An 18,303-nucleotide genomic window follows, 5' to 3' on the forward strand; every position below is an offset into this window, starting at 1 on the left:
AATCCTTTCTTTTGACTTATTTCTCAATATTAATCATATGTAAATTCATTTTATGTCATTATAATTATATGTGCTTGTATGGATGGGTCCTTAGCTAGCTTTTTTCCAACAAGTCCGTTATTACATGAATATTTTTATTCTAATTTCCTACCTTCGTATTTATATTCCTTGAAACTTCATAAAATGACTTTGAATGGAAGCGTTTACTTTATAATTTAGCGTACAATTTCCTTGTTAAAAGATATCCAATTATTATCCTATTACAAAAAATTCTTTAAGACCATATTCAGACGCAAGGAATATGCTTTCTTTTTTTTTTTTTTTAATTTTTATTTATTTATGATAGTCAGAGAGAGAGAGAGAGAGAGGCAGAGACACAGGCAGAGGGAGAAGCAGGCTCCATGCACCGGGAGCCCGACGTGGGATTCGATCCCGGGTCTCCAGGATCGCGCCCTGGGCCAAAGGCAGGCGCCAAACCGCTGCGCCACCCAGGGATCCCGGAATATGCTTTCTTAATAATTAAAATTCATTTGCCTCTAAGCATGTTTCAGACATTCTGACGCTGGTATTAGGAGCTACAACTGGGATTATTTTACATGATGGGATTATTTTATGTGATGTTATTATTGGGAAAGAGAAAGTGAGCCACTCAGAGGACCCTAGCAAAGAAAGGATTGTGGATCCTTGAACTCTCACCTGGATTTACATGTTCAGCTTTCATATCAGACATATGGTTAAAAATGATAGAATTGGTTGGTTAAAAGTGATAGAATTCAATCCAAACTGAGTTTAAAAAGTGATATTTAATTGTTTCTCCTATTGGGAGCAAGAATCTAAACATATATATATATATATATTCAAGACTAGTTATTACTCTCTCCTGTTCCCAGAGTGCTTTTTGTTGTTTTGTTGTTTTGTTGTTTCCCCACTCATGGTTTGCCCTGTCCTCGGGCAACAAGTAGTTGTGTTTTCATTGTCTCATTCATTCCTAGACCTCTAACTATAGCACAAATTCTCCTTGAATCACAGGCCCACTGTAAAAATGTCAGCAAGCTAACTCTGGTCAAAACATAAGGACTGACAGTGGTAGGTAGGCTGTTTCCAGAAGTAAATCGCTAGACCAGAGATTAGATGTTGGAGAAGCAAAGATAGTGAATGCACACCTTCTGGTCCTTTATGCATTCTGTTTTGCTTCCAGTGCATTCCTCACACAGTTTTTCAAATGAAGGGACTAATAATTGGATTCTCTTCTTCAAAGTTCTTCATTCAGTAGATCACGTTTCTTCATTTAATAAATCATTTCTATTCAACGGATCATTTTCCAAGCTCTTAGACAGGAATCTACTAACCATACTATTAAGAACTCTAGCAATAACTACAGCCTCACTTTCAGCAGCTCCTTCCCCTATATCCTACATTAACGCCACAGGTGTCACAGGGCTCATTGCCCTGCCCTGCTCTTTCCACCAATCACATCGTACTTCCCTCCTAAACTTCTAAGTAAAGCGGGTGTTCTCACCACACTCTATGCATCCTGGGGCAGCGGGACAGGTGAGGTGAGCATTCTGTGAAATTACTGACCAGAGAGCGCTACCCTTTTTCTCTGTCATTAGTGAATGTATAACCACAAGGTAAAAAATTCAGCTCTTCCAAGGATTCAGAAGGAACTGTCTGCTGTCCATTAGAATCACTGGACTGCGGCTCCATTGCTTTAGCCTTCCAGCCTCCTTTGCTTCCATTAGCTTTTGAACCTAGTCTGATCTCAGTCTTTCTATTTTTGCAATTGCCTGTCCCTTATTTGAGCATTTCTATTACATTAGCCTGGCATTTGACTCAGGTCAAATCACAAATTGTACCTCTGCTCTGTGAAATGAGTGTGCTTTCCCAAAACTTCTATTTAGATTTTAATATGGTGGACGATAGCACTTAAATGCTCCAATAGGTTCTTAAATCTCTGAATCAAAATATTTATCTTAAAAATATCAGATTGTTCCTTTAAAGTCAAGTCTTTATCATCAAAGTAATAAATGCTTATCAATTCATACCATATTATTGGGAAAAAAATGAATGAACTACAGAGACTTGTCACAGGCACCTGTTTATATGATATATGAGTGAAATAAGCTTTTTCCAACAAGCTGAAAGTACTTATTCTGTATTTTATTTTATTTTTATTATTATTCTGTATTTTCATTGATGAGTATATTTGTATTCATTTTCTGTCTACAGAGGTGGAAAATTTTTTACATATCATCTGTAACTGTGAAATGCTTTATAAGTAATGTTTTTCTTACCATAATACTTTATATTCCTCTTAGATTAATTTTTATTGAATACAATCCTATTGTAACAGAAAAAAATAAGCCTTTTTGGAAAAAAATTCCCTAATTTGTCAAAATCTATGACTGTATGAATAATTTTGCATATTGATTAGGTTATTATTGGTTTGCATTATTGGTTATTTTTTTCAAATTTCGATTTATTTAAGTTTTAATTTTGAAATCAAAATAGTTGTATCAATTTAGTGAATATTTAAAATGATACACCATTAAATTTTTATAATTCTATAAGTTATTTCTCTCACTGAAATGTGAACTTTAAAATCAATTCTGGGGATGCCTGGGTGGCTTAGTGGCTTGGCGCCAGCCTTCAGCCCAGGGCATGATCCTGGAGACCCAGTATCGAGTCCCACATCAGGCTCCCTGCATGGAGCCTGCTTCTCCCTCTGCCTGTGTCTCTGCCTCTCTCTCTGTATCTCTTATGAATAAATTAATATTTAAAAAAATAAAATCAATTCTGATGCCATTAGTCACACTTTTTATACCATAAGAGGTATCTGACATCAAGTCTTTATGATGTGTATATATTATGAAAATTATTTACATACTATATATGGTGATACATAAATCATAAAGCACTTTTATAGTCAAGATATATATGTATCCATTGAAATTGAAATCAGGGATTTACACAGTCATAAAATGAGATAGTGTTAGAGTTGGGAAATCAGTTTATATCTCCAAATTCTTAGTCGAGCCTTCTTTCCATACTGAATGTTGCTTTTCAATCATCAGAAATAATCAAAGGAATCTGTGTTCTTTAGCAAGTAGGCATTTTAAATACCATTTGTTATTCTCTGTTGTGTTTCACTTTACCTCTAAATATCTGTGGCTATGAACTGAACAAACTGAAACTACCTACTTGCAGTTGAAATTCAAACCTTGGCATAATCTAAAACAAAATGATTCTGAAAATCCATAAGCACTCATACTTTAAATTGCCTCTTATTCTGACTGTTACTCTCTTCTTTCAGACACACAAACACACATTTACTCACACATTACATGCACACATATACACTATGACTATAAGAACTAATCTTGTTAGTATATTCACTTATTTTTATTTTTTTAAGATTGATATATTTATGAGAGAGAGAGAGAGAGAGCAAAGGGGAGGGCAGAAGGTGAGAGACAGAGAGAATCCCAAGCAGACACTCAGCATGGAGCTGAGATGGGGCTTGATCCCATTACCTGAACCAAAATCAAGAGTTGGACACTTAACCTCCCGAGCCACCCAGGCACCCCCTTGTATATTTTAAAGGAATTCCTTATGTCCTTAAGCTCTCATTTAAAATATTTTCTTTGTGGAGGCACCTGGGTGGCTCAGCGATTGAGTATTTGCCTTCAGCTCAGGATGTGATCCTGGAGTCCAAGGATTAAGTCCCACATGGGCTCCCCATAGGGAGTCTGTTTCTCCCTTTGCCTGTGTCTCTGCCTCTCTCTCTCTGTGTCAGTCATGAATAAATAAATAAAATCTTCAAAAATAAATAAATAAACAAATATTTTCGCTGTTTTAATGACTTCACCAACTGTGTGGCTTTGCAGCAATTCATTGATTATAGTGACAATAATCATGACTGGCAGGTATAACAAAAATAATGAAAATGACTCAGTTGTGATTCTTACAGAGTAAAATATAAGGACCATTTTTCGATAGGGCAAAATAATTTGTCGATTTAATTATTATATTAACTCCCATCGTTTTTTATAACCTAGTTATCTTTCTAGGTAAGATTAATTAAAGCAGTTGCATATACTTTAATATAACATCCACTTTTGCCAAGTTGTGGTTTTACTTAATTCTATAGATGATTAGAAGGTAGAATATTTTAACATCGCAGACTCAAATAATTAAAACAATTACTAGTTTTAAAATATTTTATTGATTATGATATCATTTCATCTAGATGTAAAAACCTTTAATCTCATGGAATTAAATTACATATTTCATAAGAGGATTAATTTTAGAACCAAATATGACAAGAAGGGAAATCTATTTTAGTATATAGCCACATTTACATATAGAGTGATTTGGGAAACTGATTTCCTAAAATTATTCCAATACTCTTTAAAGAATTCAATTTTTCTGCTTTGAATATTCAGCATCTAGCATAACTGATCATGTGTTTTTGGTTGTAATCTTAATCTTATTCTTTCTTATTGCATTGCATATACATATTTAGATTGGTAATCTGTGTTTTTCTTGGAATCTAAGTAACAAGCTGAAAATTTTACCAATGGAAAAATGTAACTGGGCCTTTGTCATAAGAGGGGTATAGGATTCCATTTTAGGAAGCAGATTCACTTATGTTATGGACTGATTTTACCTTGAAATAAAATATTCTCTAGAGCCGCTAATAACTTTGTTTAGATATGTTTGTGCACAGAAAATATCAAGTGCTTCTTTATGAAAGAGTGAAGAAAGAAAGAAAGAAAGAAAGAAAGAAAGACAAAGCTTTGCTAGCCTAATCCTTCATTATTTTTTTTTCATGTTTAGAGTATGATGAAAATAGCAGAAATGTAAAATTAGAACTGTAATATGGGTTTATGGTAGAAGTTGGAAAGTGTCTTTTATACATGCTTGCCAAACTGTTCAGGTGAGGCTGATTTGTATTGATACTTGATGCCAAAACAGGAAATCACAGAGCAACCCAAGGGATCACTAAGTTAAAACTTAACTGGAAGAGCTATAGATTTATGCTTATGAATGATAATTACTGCTTTGGGTGCATTTTGTTCACATATGTGTAGTTGATTGTGATAATAGATACTGGACATCAGGCACTTTTCTCAATCTAACATATCTAACAAGTGATTCAGAGGGGTTGTACTAATCTTTGATAATATCTAACATGGATTGAACTGCTAATCCAATGACTAGAAACAACTTGGACCCTTCACTAACATTCTTTAAAACAAAGTCAGAAAATCTGTGTCCTTCTTCAGACATTTGTGAACTGGAGAGAAGTTATTACATGAACACACAGAGAATATTCATTGTGTATCAATCTTAATCAATGACTAATCAATAAAAAATAAGATATAATTAGATTGGAAAGTGTAAAAAACAAAAGATTTGCAAATAGCTAAAATGATTTGTGGAGAGTTTCTGCTGCCTCATATATACACTTTTGGAAATATTACATTCCCTTACTAAATATGCACTTTTCTCTATACAACTAGGACAATACAATATAGCATTTATTTCTTCATGTAATTTGTTTTCAATGATTATTTATCTGGTTTCTACTATGTAGAACCTAGACATTTATGTCACAGTATTCAGTTGTGCAGGGTAATAAGGCCAACTATTTTTGTGGCTTTGTTTAAAACAATGAAATTTTCTTTTTAAAAAAAAACATTTTATTTATTTATTCATGAGACACACACAGAGAGGCAGAGACACAGGCAGAGGGAGAAGCAGGCTCCATGCAGGGAGCCCGATGTGGAACTCGATTTCGGGACCCTGAAATTATGCCCTGAGCTAAAGGCAACTGCTCAACCGCTGAGTCACCTAGGTGTCCCCAATGAAAATTTCTAATGGGGATCATGAAGACCTCCATCTTTATAGCAATGAACATGTTAGGAATGCCAAGACACACTTCTCCAATAGGCATCTGAATAAGTGCCAGTATTTAAATGGTCAGCCAATCTTCTCAAAGTCACCAAAACAAAATATTTCAACTCCAAGTGTGATGTACCACCACTTGCTTCCTGCCAGAGTTATATCCTACTGTATAGACACTAGCTGATTGTTTTATAGGGAGTCATAGACAGAGAGGTGGGGGCACCAAGAGAGAGGACCCAACCCCAAGTGGACCATACTTGGTCATCTCACAACGGAGGGAGGCAGCTCACAGGCATATATTTAAAATAACTAGAAAATTAAGACTAAGAAAGCATTTGTTGCATCACTTTGAACAAATGTAGACTGAAGGAAAAAATAAAAGTCAAATTCCTACTCAGTGGTAAAATGTGAAGCAAGATTTATTCACATCTGATTGAGTCACATTTTTTTCTTCTGGAGAAAAATTTTTAAAAAGAACAGAGAAAAAATGCCAGAGCTAATTTTCCAGAACTCCACATGTGATGGGAAAACAATACTTTTAGTCTATATAAAATAAAGCAGAAAAATAGGGGAAGAAGAAAAACAGGTAATTCTCTTAAGTGTAGTATATTAAGTTTTCTTTAAATCTTCAGTAATTCTTTTTAGAAAAACAAAATATTTGCCCAATCTTATACATTCTACTGATTGCTAATTTTTGCATTCAAGAATCTGGTTTACAATAAATAATAGGCTGTCATAAGAACCTAAAATCAGATTATCAGAATGAATTTTGTTATTTTATATTAGGAAAATAGGTTTATGTTGTATTTATTTGGCATGTGGACACAAAGAAAGCTATGGGAAAATTAAAGAAGTAATAATGCTAAAGAATAATCAGGAAAAAGAAAAAAAGCTGGTAAAATAATAAGATTCAGGTCGTTGCCTAAATGTAAGTAGAAATCAGTGTGGTATATGGTATATTCACTGAGGAAATTCTCAAAAAACTTAAACTGTTTAATACTTCCTGGAAAATGGAAGTGAACCTTCATCAAAAATACATTAGAACTTCAGTGAAGACCAAAAAGCAAAGAATACTAAGAGATTTTACTAATAGAGTAGGTTATAGAGGTCACTATTAAGTCTTATTTTAATGAAAGGTAATCTCAGCAAGAAAGTAAAATGTGCAAAGAAGTGAATGTCTGAGATTGTAATGGAAAAAGAAGCTTTATTTGCATAATGATTGCCATCTCTCCTATCTGCTGCGTTCACATCAAAAGAGCAAAACTCATCATTTAACTATAATGAGGGACATTTCAAACATGCCAATTTAGTCAGTATTTAAATTTCTTTTTCAGATAGCAAGTCCGCTTGTCATAAACTACTATTTGCCAAGAAGATTTTGAAGATATAGTGACTTTTTAGATGCTAAATCAGTTGATGTATACAAGTGGAAAATAAATTATACAGGAAGTGATATGCAATAAACATTTCTTTCTCAGAAGAAAATGCACTCCATATGTGTACGCACGTCCTCTCATTCAGTGATGTTTGTAAGTGCAAGGCACAGAAACCGAATGTCTATCAGTAGATGTCTGTATCCACAGAAGGAAATTCTATGTTGGTATTTTTTTAATAGGGTATTTTCTACATTTACTAATGTGAAAAGAGACCCACAGGACATTGCTAAATGAGCACGTAAGTTATAGAACTGTTAAATATCTTGCTATTTAAATAAAAAGTTTCAGAAGGTAGATAGATGACACGATGATAATGATGGGTCGGTGGGTAGATGGATGGACAGACAAACGGAGTTAGTGTTTGAAGTCAGGGAGATGCTGATTTTGATTATGCATAGAAAGTATGAGGGAGCAGGATTCACTCAAATATTACTAGTGGCTTCCACAGAGGAAGTAATGCTAAAGAGGGATTGTATGGAATTGGAGGATTTAACTATTCCTATTACATATTTTAGAGCAGCTTTTTTCTATATATTATATACAAATTTTATAATATGAAAAACAAATAAAATTAAACTAAGAAGCTTTACAATGTCTATGAATACTGTTAAACCTGTAGTCATAGTTAATGCTGATCTAATAAATATACATTTTCAGACTCCATTTTGTTCTGCACTTACAAAGCAGAAATTTCACAAAAGTAAATGCCATAATAAGAATATGTGGAATAGCAATCATTTTTTCTTAAAATCAGGTTTTCAGAATACCAATATCAAAATCTTCTGGGATGTTTATTAAAATCGCAGACACTGGGCCCACCCCATACCTAATGAAGCAAAACTAGGAAACAAGGTTTTTGAAATCTTTAAATTAAAAAATATTTCTCAAAGTTATTTCTGATGAAAAAGCCTGAAAAAATGGCTATAGAAAATATAAAAATATAAAGATGTGTCATGAGGAGAGACTTCTATTTTAAGCAAGGATGTAAATGGTTGGATATCGTCATGATGCCTGCGGTAAGTTTTGCCAGGCTGTGTTGCATAACAGAAAACCTCTCCAAAACCATGTGACTTGTACCAATGAACATTAATTTCTCACTCAAGCTAAATATGGTGGTGGGTCAGCTATAGCTCTACCCCAAGCTGCCACTTTGGCTCTACAATTCCTCTCTCTGTAGGACCAGGGTGAAGAAGAAACCTATCTCTGGATGTACTCTTATAAGGAGAGATAGGAAATGCAGGGAATCAAGACAACCAGCTCAAATAAACTTCAAGTTCTGTTTGGGAATAGCATTTGTCATGCTCACCTACATTCCAATAGCCAAAGAATATCCTACGGCCAGATCCAACTATAGGGCAAGGGAATGAGACATTTTTCTAAGTCATATTCAAAGGGAAAGAACATGAAATTATCTCACAGTGATAGAGCAGTGAGTTGTGAAAAATAACGCAGCCTACCATACAAGGAATGGTTGGAGGAAGGTAGTCTGGAAATTACTTTATGAAAAATAATTTCCTACATAAAATGCTCATCAACAACATAACATCATGAGGTTTAGATTATATAGAATTTAAGTTACATGAAGCTTCTTTTTTTATTTACTTTTATTTCATTTTAAATTATCTGCCTACCTTCCTACCTTTTATCCTTCCATGCAACTTTCTATAACTCTGTTGATTTAATTCAAGTGCATTGGCCTAAATGTTTCTATAAGATTACCAATTTCAAATACGTGGTGCTTGCTTAGCATTATATGTGTATGTAGGGGTGTATATTCTTCAAAAACCTAGTCTAAAATAAGTGAAGACAGCACTTCTGAGTTCAAACTTTTGTTGCACAATGCTCCCTGTGAAACTTAGGACAATCAATTTCTTTTGTCTATGTCTTTCTCTATAAAGTAGATATGGTTCTGTAATCCCTACTCGAAAGTGCTACGAGGGTTAAATGAATAAATATAAATTATTTGTAACAATAATGTTTGGCATACGATAGACTAAAAAAATGTGTAAATGCTTATTACCATCACATTGTTGTTACAGGTGAAGAAAACTTTTTTCAGAGTAGTCATATAACAAACCTTGAAAGATTTTTTTTAATTTTATTATTTTTATTTATTCATGAGAGACACAGAGAGAGAGAGAGAGGCAGAGACACAGGCAGAGGGAGAAGCAGGCTCCCTGCAGGGAGCCCGATGCGGGACTCAATCCCAAGACCCCGGGGTCACGCCCTGAGCCCAAGGCAGACGCTCAACCCCTGAGCCACCCAGGCATCCCAATCCAAAATAAATTAAAATCCATACCAGTTATGTTTCTAAAAGAAAATTCAGTACATAACAAAGATTAATCCCAAATCAATATAGGCTTAAATATATAAGATTTTTAATCTTTGGAAGCTTGCACATGAACTTTGAATAACATCAAATTATTATAATATTTAGCTTTGAGTCATTTATTTTTATCCTAAATGTCTTTCATTTCTGAAATTCCAGTGTACATCATTCCACTAATACTCATGCTTATAGGAATATTCCTTCTAGCGAGGCCATGTATATAGGGGAGATTTTTTTTCAATGTAACTTAACAACTGTTTATTGGACATCTGGTAATTGCTGGCCTTTTGCTATCTTTTTCAGTTCTACTGACACTTTCATCAAATACACATTATTTGATGGTAAAAAATAGTATGTGAATTTCACCATTTGCCTTTTGGAGTTTTGATTTTCATGTTGCTGACCGACTTCACATTTAAAGTTTATACATGTGAACTAATCTGTCTCTTTCTCATGTTTTAAGCCATCTTCACATCCTAATGGCCAAATGTATTGCAGATTTTTCAACAGACATGGAAATAGAATAATAGCTTCATTTAGTTGAATTTAAAAATAGATCCCAGGTACCTGCATGTCGTAACTGTTGAACCTGTTAGGTAGAATTATGTTGCTCCCCTGCACCAAGAAGCGTCTCATCAGTCCACTCAATCTTATATTATTCCATGCCAGTTTTTGGAGTGTGGTCCCAGTGTCCTGTAAATGCATTTTCCAGAACTATAAAAATCCACAATATATGGTCTCTGCTAATGAATCAACATAATTATGTTTCCATGGTAACCTAGCTTCCAGAGCAAACCACTGTCCATTGCATGATGTGAGAATGAGTGAAAGAAAGTGTTTGAGACTTAAATAAAGGCACGTTTTCAAATGGTTAGGTTTTTTTTTTTTTTTCATGGCTGTATAGATGATTTGCAACTTTATTACAGGCAGAGATTTTATCAAATATTTCAGTAAAATACCATCTCAATCCGAATGGGAAATTAGAAATCTGAGGGATTGGGTTTATAAAAAAGTCAAAGATCTCATGGATGAGAAAACTGACCATAACTCAACTTCTATTTCTTTTTATTGTCCCCTGCTCTTCTTCTTCGCACCTCTAGTTTTGTTAGTATGGCAATCATGGGGAAATATTTCAGAGTGCCCCATTTTTTTTCAAGGCAAGTGTAAGAGTTTTCTATTTATATATTCTTGTCATCTATTTTATGAAAGCCAGATTTTAGCTGGAAATGCACACAGAATCAAAGTGTTTGACATTAATGGATTTCTTAAGTTATATTATGATAATATCTAGTCATGTTCTATGACGATTGGAATTTTTTGCTTACATGAATGTTCAAGTAGATAAATGCCTTAAATGTTCATAATATAAACTGAGGGTTGCTGGAGGGGAGGTGGTCAGGGGATGAGGTAACTGGATGATGGACACTCAGGCGGGCACATGATGTGATGAGCACCAGGTATTGTAAGCAACTGGTGAATTATTGAACTCTACATCTGAAACTAATGATATACAATATATTGGCTAATTGAATTTAAATTTTAAAAATAATATAAATAAATAAATATCCATAAAATCTGGTGTTCATCCCCATTCTCTCCTCCAGCCAAGCTTAGAAAAAGAAGTTGGAATACGAAGAAGAACAAAATACAATATTTTTGGCTAACTGAACACCGGGCTGCAGAGTTGGTTCTGGAACTCTCTTGATTGAATCACTTCCAGTCTTGGGTTTCAGCAAATCTGTTTTACCAAAGACCAAATATTAATAGATGTATTGAGTGAAATCATTACTAATGTGAATATACAGCAAAATTCTTTGTAGGGATAGTTTGCAGATTAATACTAAAGTATCCAATCAATTCCTATGCATTCCATTTTCCTCATTCCGTTATGCAATTAAATTGAGGAGCAAGCACCCTTAACATTCAGATAGCAATGCTTCATATTGAACAACACAGTGTGGAATTGGGCTTTTTGGGGAGACCTGCATGATTATTTTAAATTTCATTAGATTTTGGCTTTAAGTCAGCAAGAGTCCTTTCATTATTGTTCCAGTTATTTTCCATGTCCCCAAATGAGTCATTTTCAAAGTGCTTTTAGGCATCAGATTAGCAACCACTATGGTTTTATTCCAATAAATTCTTCCTAATTTCTACACCTATCAAGTGTCGTAGGAGTTTGAAATCTCACTGTTTCAGAAGGTCTTGTAAGAACTATTCTTCCTTCAACTTCTGCATCTTTGGATCACCCACACACAGCTTAATTGGTGATTTTATTATAGAGGAGCTATCTACTAGAAATGATTTCATTTCGGTTTCTTTTCCCCTCTTCTTTCAAAGTGACCAGTAATATTTAAAAGTATGGTTGCTATATCAGCCAGTGTCTTGGGCATACTCCAGTGACAGTATTGGAAGAGCTGCCATAGCTGACCCTTAAAAAAAATGTAATGTGATTATAAGAAATAAACCTCTGTGGTTTTAAGTTACTCAGATATGGGCAATTTCATTACTGCAGGATAACCTGGCCTCACTGATCTAAATACTTCAATTGTTAGGCAATTTTGGGGGGGGTCGGATCCTCTTGTATAAAGGATATATACATATACCATGTGTACCTATGTATGTACATAATAGATTTCAAATAAATATTTGTTGAATGAATGAAATGACACATTAACAAATGGATATACGCATATTTCATCCTTCTATTTACCATTTTTGTGCCTCAAAAATCATAGTTCTAGAAGGAACACTTGTTGCATGAACAAAGGAAAAGTTGGGCAAATATTTACATACAAATTACATTCAAGAGGGAATGTATATTAATAATTCTGAAATTTTGTCCAAATTTAGAATAAGAAAAATATTTTTTTTAAGATTTTATTTATTTATTCATGAGAGACACACACACACACAGAGGCAGAGACACAGGCAGAGGGAGAAGCAGGCTCCTCGCAGGTAGCCTGACGTGGGACTCGATCCCCAGTCTCCAGGATCTCCTGGGCCAAAGGTGGCACTAAACCAGTGAGCCACCTGGGCTGCCCAAGAAAAAGAATTTTAACACATTCAGCTATCTGTAAAACTTTATTACATTGGGTTAGATACATGTAATTTATAAAAAATATATTTTCAAAACTCCTACTTTGGTGATCAAGAGAATTATTGTAATGGCTGATTCCTTAAGATCTTCCTGTTAAAGAAAACATCTAGCATTCATTTGATCTAATTTTGATGACATTTTCTAAAAACCCAGTGCTTTTTATTCAGCAGTGTGTTTAGCAGTGCCATACCATAATTCATTTAATTTTTGAAGCATATGATTGATATTTCATTACTAATTATAACTTCCAGCTTCTGTTTCGACGCAAGATTTCCATTTACATTAAAAGTCTCAAATTTGAATTGCCAAACAATGATGAGGTTGAAGGAAAATTATCTGATTTTATAACTTAGAGTTGGAAATTACTTAAGATGCATTCTGTGTAAAGCCAGTATCCTTGACATGGCAATTTATAATTTAATATTTTCACTGACACAAACCATTGACCCAAGGATTTTCTTTTCTTGTAGAAAGAGGGGCATCTCTCTTCAGAATAGCCTATTTTGTTGTTTCCATGGAGCTCTCACGTTCAAGGTACCAAATAAATATCAAAAAAGAAGAATTTAAGAGCATCTTTGGCATACAGTACAAACAATTTCATTAATATTGTCTTCTTTCATTTTTGATGGATTTGGGATAAAGGGCTTTTTGAAATACCTAATATCTACTGAATTCCTGGCTTAAAACTTAATAAATGCAGAACAATGTGCTGTCTACTGAATTTTCTCATTCACACTAGAGAACTCTAATTTAGAAAGGTAACAGTGACCACATGGAAAGTAATTTGATTAAACATAGTGAGATAAGTACTGGAGTGCACAATTCTGTCCAGTAATAATTTGTTAACAGTCTTTAACAACACAAAATATGCAATTTGATTCAATAAAAAGCCCATTAAGGGAAATTATTCCCTACATCTAATTAATTCGTGTATAATTATCCTCTTGCTTTTCCTTAGATTCTTTAAATGATTATATTATCAGGGTGAGGGAAGTATCAGGTTGTGAGAGTAAATATCACAGGATGTGCTCTGATATCTGTAGTTATCTTTGGGTTCTCCTATCTGCATAGTAAGGAAGAATGACACACCCTAACATTGACTAAATTGATGGCACTCAATCTCTTCTCTTCTGTCAATGACTTATCGCGAAGAATCAAGAATATAAGCTACGTGTAAGCATTTTGCAGTATTTTTTGAACCACACACAGGCAGTTACATGCTTAAAGTTCTTTTATTTCTATAACCAGAATCTACTACCTATATATAAAATATGAATTTGAGGAACATTTTAATTGCTGTACTTCAAGGGTAATACTACTTTCTTAGGAATAAAAAGAACCATATAGTCACCTCTTTCCATGCATAAAAAGTGTTATACATAAGTAATGAATATTAATGAAAAGACTGACTGTGACCATGTTGTATTATGAAGTCAGTGAAATTCCTGTCTTAAATGGTGACATTCTGTTTTCTAGACAGCTTTAAAAATCCACTTGATCTCTTCATACTTAAAGCTCCAGAATATCGTAAATTTAACTTTCCAAACTTAATCAAAAGCAAACTTTATTAGATATTAAATCATTCTTTGAATTGGATTTCAATAGTTATGTATCAAAAATAACCCGAAACTGTCAGTCTAAATACTATGTGGCATACCTTTCAGAAGATTTTCTTATAAATCCAGAACAAAAGAAAGTGTTTCCTACATTGTCTATTTTGCTATTCAGGTATAAAAATATAACCATACTTCATTAACCTTGGTTTATTCATGGGAATAACAATATAATATTTTTCTGACTTTTATGGAACATCATGCTGAGAAAGAACAATTGGAGTAAATTATTCGATATCAGCTTTTGAATCATAATGAATGGCATTGATTTAAATGATATTGTGCATTTTAGATAACTTAAGCACTTTTCCTGCAGTGTATTATTATTTTCTGTAGGAATATAATTTTTTTCTGAATAGTATTTCTTCCTTTTACTGCAAATAAAAAAGTATGGATAAGTAATCTTAATATTTTGAAAAGTATCAGTGACCGAATCACCTTAAGTAGCACAGAACAGAACTTTCATGTAATGTGATCAATTGTTCAGAGTATCGTCACGCACACACACTCACAAGCACGCACATGTGTATATATTGTTGTCCACACATTTAGTTTATATACCTTGTTTTTACTTGTCTTTTCACTTATCATATCTTTTTAATTATGGATTTCAATTGTGACTTAAAATTAATCCATATCTGTATCTGTTTGTTGTATTACATTGCAGAGAAGTAAACAATTCATTAGTCTCTCATGAATAAATAAATAAATAAATCTTTAAAAAATAAATATATTAGTAAGCTCAGTAAAGATATGTTTAAATAAATCAGAAAGCTAGCAACAATAAATATTTAATGCTATCTAATATACATACTTAAATTTCCCCAATTGTTTCTTTTTTTTTTTTTTTTTTTTTTAATTTATGATAGGCACACAGAGAGAGAGAGAGAGAGGCAGAGACACAGGCAGAGGGAGAAGCAGGCTCCATGCACCAGGAGCCCGACGTGGGATTCAATCCCGAGTCTCCAGGATCGCGCCCTGGGCTAAAGGCAGGCGCTAAACCGCTGCGCCACCCAGGGATCCCTCCCCAATTGTTTCAAAGATGTCTTTTTTACTGTTGTTTTGTTCAAATCCGGATTTGAAAAGCATACTCATTATATATTTTTGGTATGCTACTCAGTTCTCTTTTATTTTCCTGCAGTGCCTCACCATTTAGTTTTCTGATACTTGATTTTTTGGAGTAAAAAAAAAAATCAGAATTCCTACATTTTGGATTTGGCTGATTACTATAGTTTCTACTATAATAATTAAAGAATCTACTAAATATCACATTCTTTCAGTAATCTTCTCATGGGATTTGATTTTTTCTAAGAAGGTTTGTGCACTTTTCTTCAGTACTGACAACTTTGTAGACAGATATTGATTGTCAAAAAGCAAAACAAACCAATCCTAAAACTATTAAGTATAAATTTAACAGAAGATGAACAAAACCTTGCAAAGAAAGTTAACATGGAAATTTTAAAATGAATAAAAATTAAGAGATCAATTTTATGCATGGAAATACCCAACATTTTAAAAAATCAAGACCCTGTGACTTGTGGGAACTTAGTGAATAGTGTTCATTCCATTGAACTTCCTGAGTGTATGAGATAGTTTTTTTAAATTTTTTATTATTAACAATAATACATTGTGCAGATGACAAAACATACTCTACACAAATAACTGCCTATTTTACTTTCTTACATAATTCTTCTTTCTGGTAAAAATTCTACTTATATTCTTTCCCCACACAGAATTTGGTAAGTTGATTCTAAAATGTATATGGACTAAAGAGCAACTAATAGATAAGATGATTTTGAAGAAGAGAAAAAGAGTTTTATTCTAACAGTGAAATACAAAGCTATAATAATTTAACATGCAGTATTTGATAAGTAGACAAATGGATAATTATATAAACCTGAGTCATGGGCATCCACATGTATGGAACAATGGGAAAATAATAAATGATTTTGCAGAATTTTCTATATATGATGAGATTCTAGAAGTTAAAACCTTTGAAATTTATAAACACTTCTACCCTTAACTTAGAATTTTGTACTTAAATGAAAAAGAAAGTAAAATTGTACAAAAATTACATGAGGATTTACAAATGAACCATGACATAAAGCGCATGAAGTTCTCACAGGATTTGTTCTGCAGAATGATCCAGACTTAATCTATGAGACATGCAGGGCCATGGCTTTTTTAAAAATTCTTTAACAAATCACGTATCATGCAGCAAGCTGCTTCAAAATTAAGATGAATTCTTCTAGGATTGTGAGAATAGATCTTATGCACAACAGACGAGAATACTTCATAATCTGCCAACAGTGATAATTATAGAATCAGGGAACCTCTAATTGTTATTAGCTATCCACCCCCTCCCCACCACTGAGCAGCATTTCAGGTAATGAAGACCCACCACAGGACATCAGAACGATGAAGCTCATTTTTCAACGGAGCAGCAAAGTACGCAGCATGCATATTACAGACACTTAGAAACAATAAATAGGAAACACCCCTGTATCTGCAACCATCTATCTTATGATTGACAGTGATCGAAGTAGATGGAATCTCCTTAATATGTTCCAGAATTTATAAATAGGTTTATAGTATCCATTCTCTCTATAAGTACTTAGGGATGTCCCCATCGATATTTAGGATATCACACTAAACCTTCTTGGCCTACTCCTTGATTTACCCCTTCAAGTCTTTTCCTTCATTCCTTAAATGTAGCCAGCTTGTCAAGGACCTTGCTAGCTTTACTGTATGACTTCTTGAATGAGCCACTATTTCTAGTATGAGGGCCAACTAGATTTTCTTCAAGAGCTTAGAGCTTCAGAAACAATAAAACGAACAACAACAACAAAAAAAAACCTTTCAGGTGATGTGATTCACATCTTTTCAAATGACCTTTCTTAGCTACCCAGCATTTTCCAAAAACACAACTGAAGGGCATCCCTGAAGACTAGGAAGGATGATAGATTGTAAAGTAGGCAAGACTAAACCTTCTCCCTCTATCAAAAAAAAAAAAAAAAAAACCATGGCCATGTGGCTGCTTTATCAGAAGCACCTCTATATTTATGTTTTCAATAATATTCCGTAGATAAGACCATTTCTTTCATCCAATAATCCCTGCTTTTCTGTACTGTTATTATTATTAATGCGAATAATATTGAGCCTTGGTTCATTATCGTGTGCTGTATTTAAGTACTTTGGATCTATCATCTCTTCTGGCCTCACGGGAACCCTATGACGTAGCTTATTATCCTCAAATTTAAAAATGAGAAAAATCAGGATACAGCGATGTATCATAACTGATTAGTGGCAAAGAGTGTTCATTTCATTGAACTTTCTGAGTATGCAAGGTAATTTTTTTATTTTTTAAATTATTAGCAGTAATACATTATGCAGATAACTACAGGAAATAGTCTACAAGGATAAATGCCTATCTTACATTATTACTGATGTTCAGATCTCATCATCCATGATATTATAAAATTAACTGAAAACGAAACTCCTTAAACAAAGTTAATGAGGTTTAAAATGACTATATAGTTCAATTTGTCAAAAATGGATTCATGGTTAAGGAAAGAATAAGGAAGGATTGAGGAGGGGAAACTGGTGTGCTCTTTCTCAAGAGAAGGAAGAGGGCTTATTTGGTGTTCCAACAGAAAATTTAGAGAAGTTTCGTCGAGATGTCCTGCTTTCCCTCCCCTCTCTGCCTCTATTTCTTCCACTTTATCTGTTGCTTTACCACTTTTCAGTATGGCTTTCACTTTTACTTTGCCATTTTGCCCTTTCCTCTTCCTTGCTATTTTTTTTTTATCCTCTTTCTTCTGCTCTTCTTTCTTCCCTTGCCTTCCTCGGTGCAGGATCTGAAAGATCATAGTCGCCTTTGCTAGCTGAGGTTCTCAGCTCTGAAGCTGCTCACATTAG

The 18,303-nt window shown here is 33.8% G+C and overlaps 2 long non-coding RNA genes across 4 annotated transcripts in view; one reads left to right on the top strand and one right to left on the bottom strand.

Annotated features, from left to right (window-relative positions):
• Positions 1 to 15,301, top strand: part of LOC111098468 — an 87,948-nt gene extending 72,647 nt beyond the window's left edge. For 2 of the 3 annotated variants that reach the window (XR_005368363.1, XR_005368364.1), the window contains exons 4-5: positions 13,243 to 13,306; positions 15,255 to 15,301. This is a non-coding gene — a long non-coding RNA (uncharacterized LOC111098468). Of the gene's footprint in view, positions 1 to 7,244; positions 7,369 to 13,242; positions 13,307 to 15,254 lie in introns of those variants that run through there. The other variant, XR_005368365.1, reaches the window with a different exon arrangement.
• The window catches only part of LOC111098467, an 88,234-nt gene that overhangs the window by 34,735 nt on the left and 35,196 nt on the right, over positions 1 to 18,303 (bottom strand). Inside the window, exon 2 of the long non-coding RNA XR_005368362.1 lies at positions 10,243 to 10,368. This is a non-coding gene — a long non-coding RNA (uncharacterized LOC111098467). The remainder of the gene's footprint in view (positions 1 to 10,242; positions 10,369 to 18,303) is intronic.

The sequence above is a fragment of the Canis lupus genome, chromosome 13 (genome assembly GCF_011100685.1).
Source record: "Canis lupus familiaris isolate Mischka breed German Shepherd chromosome 13, alternate assembly UU_Cfam_GSD_1.0, whole genome shotgun sequence".
Taxonomy (NCBI): Eukaryota; Metazoa; Chordata; class Mammalia; order Carnivora; family Canidae; genus Canis; species Canis lupus.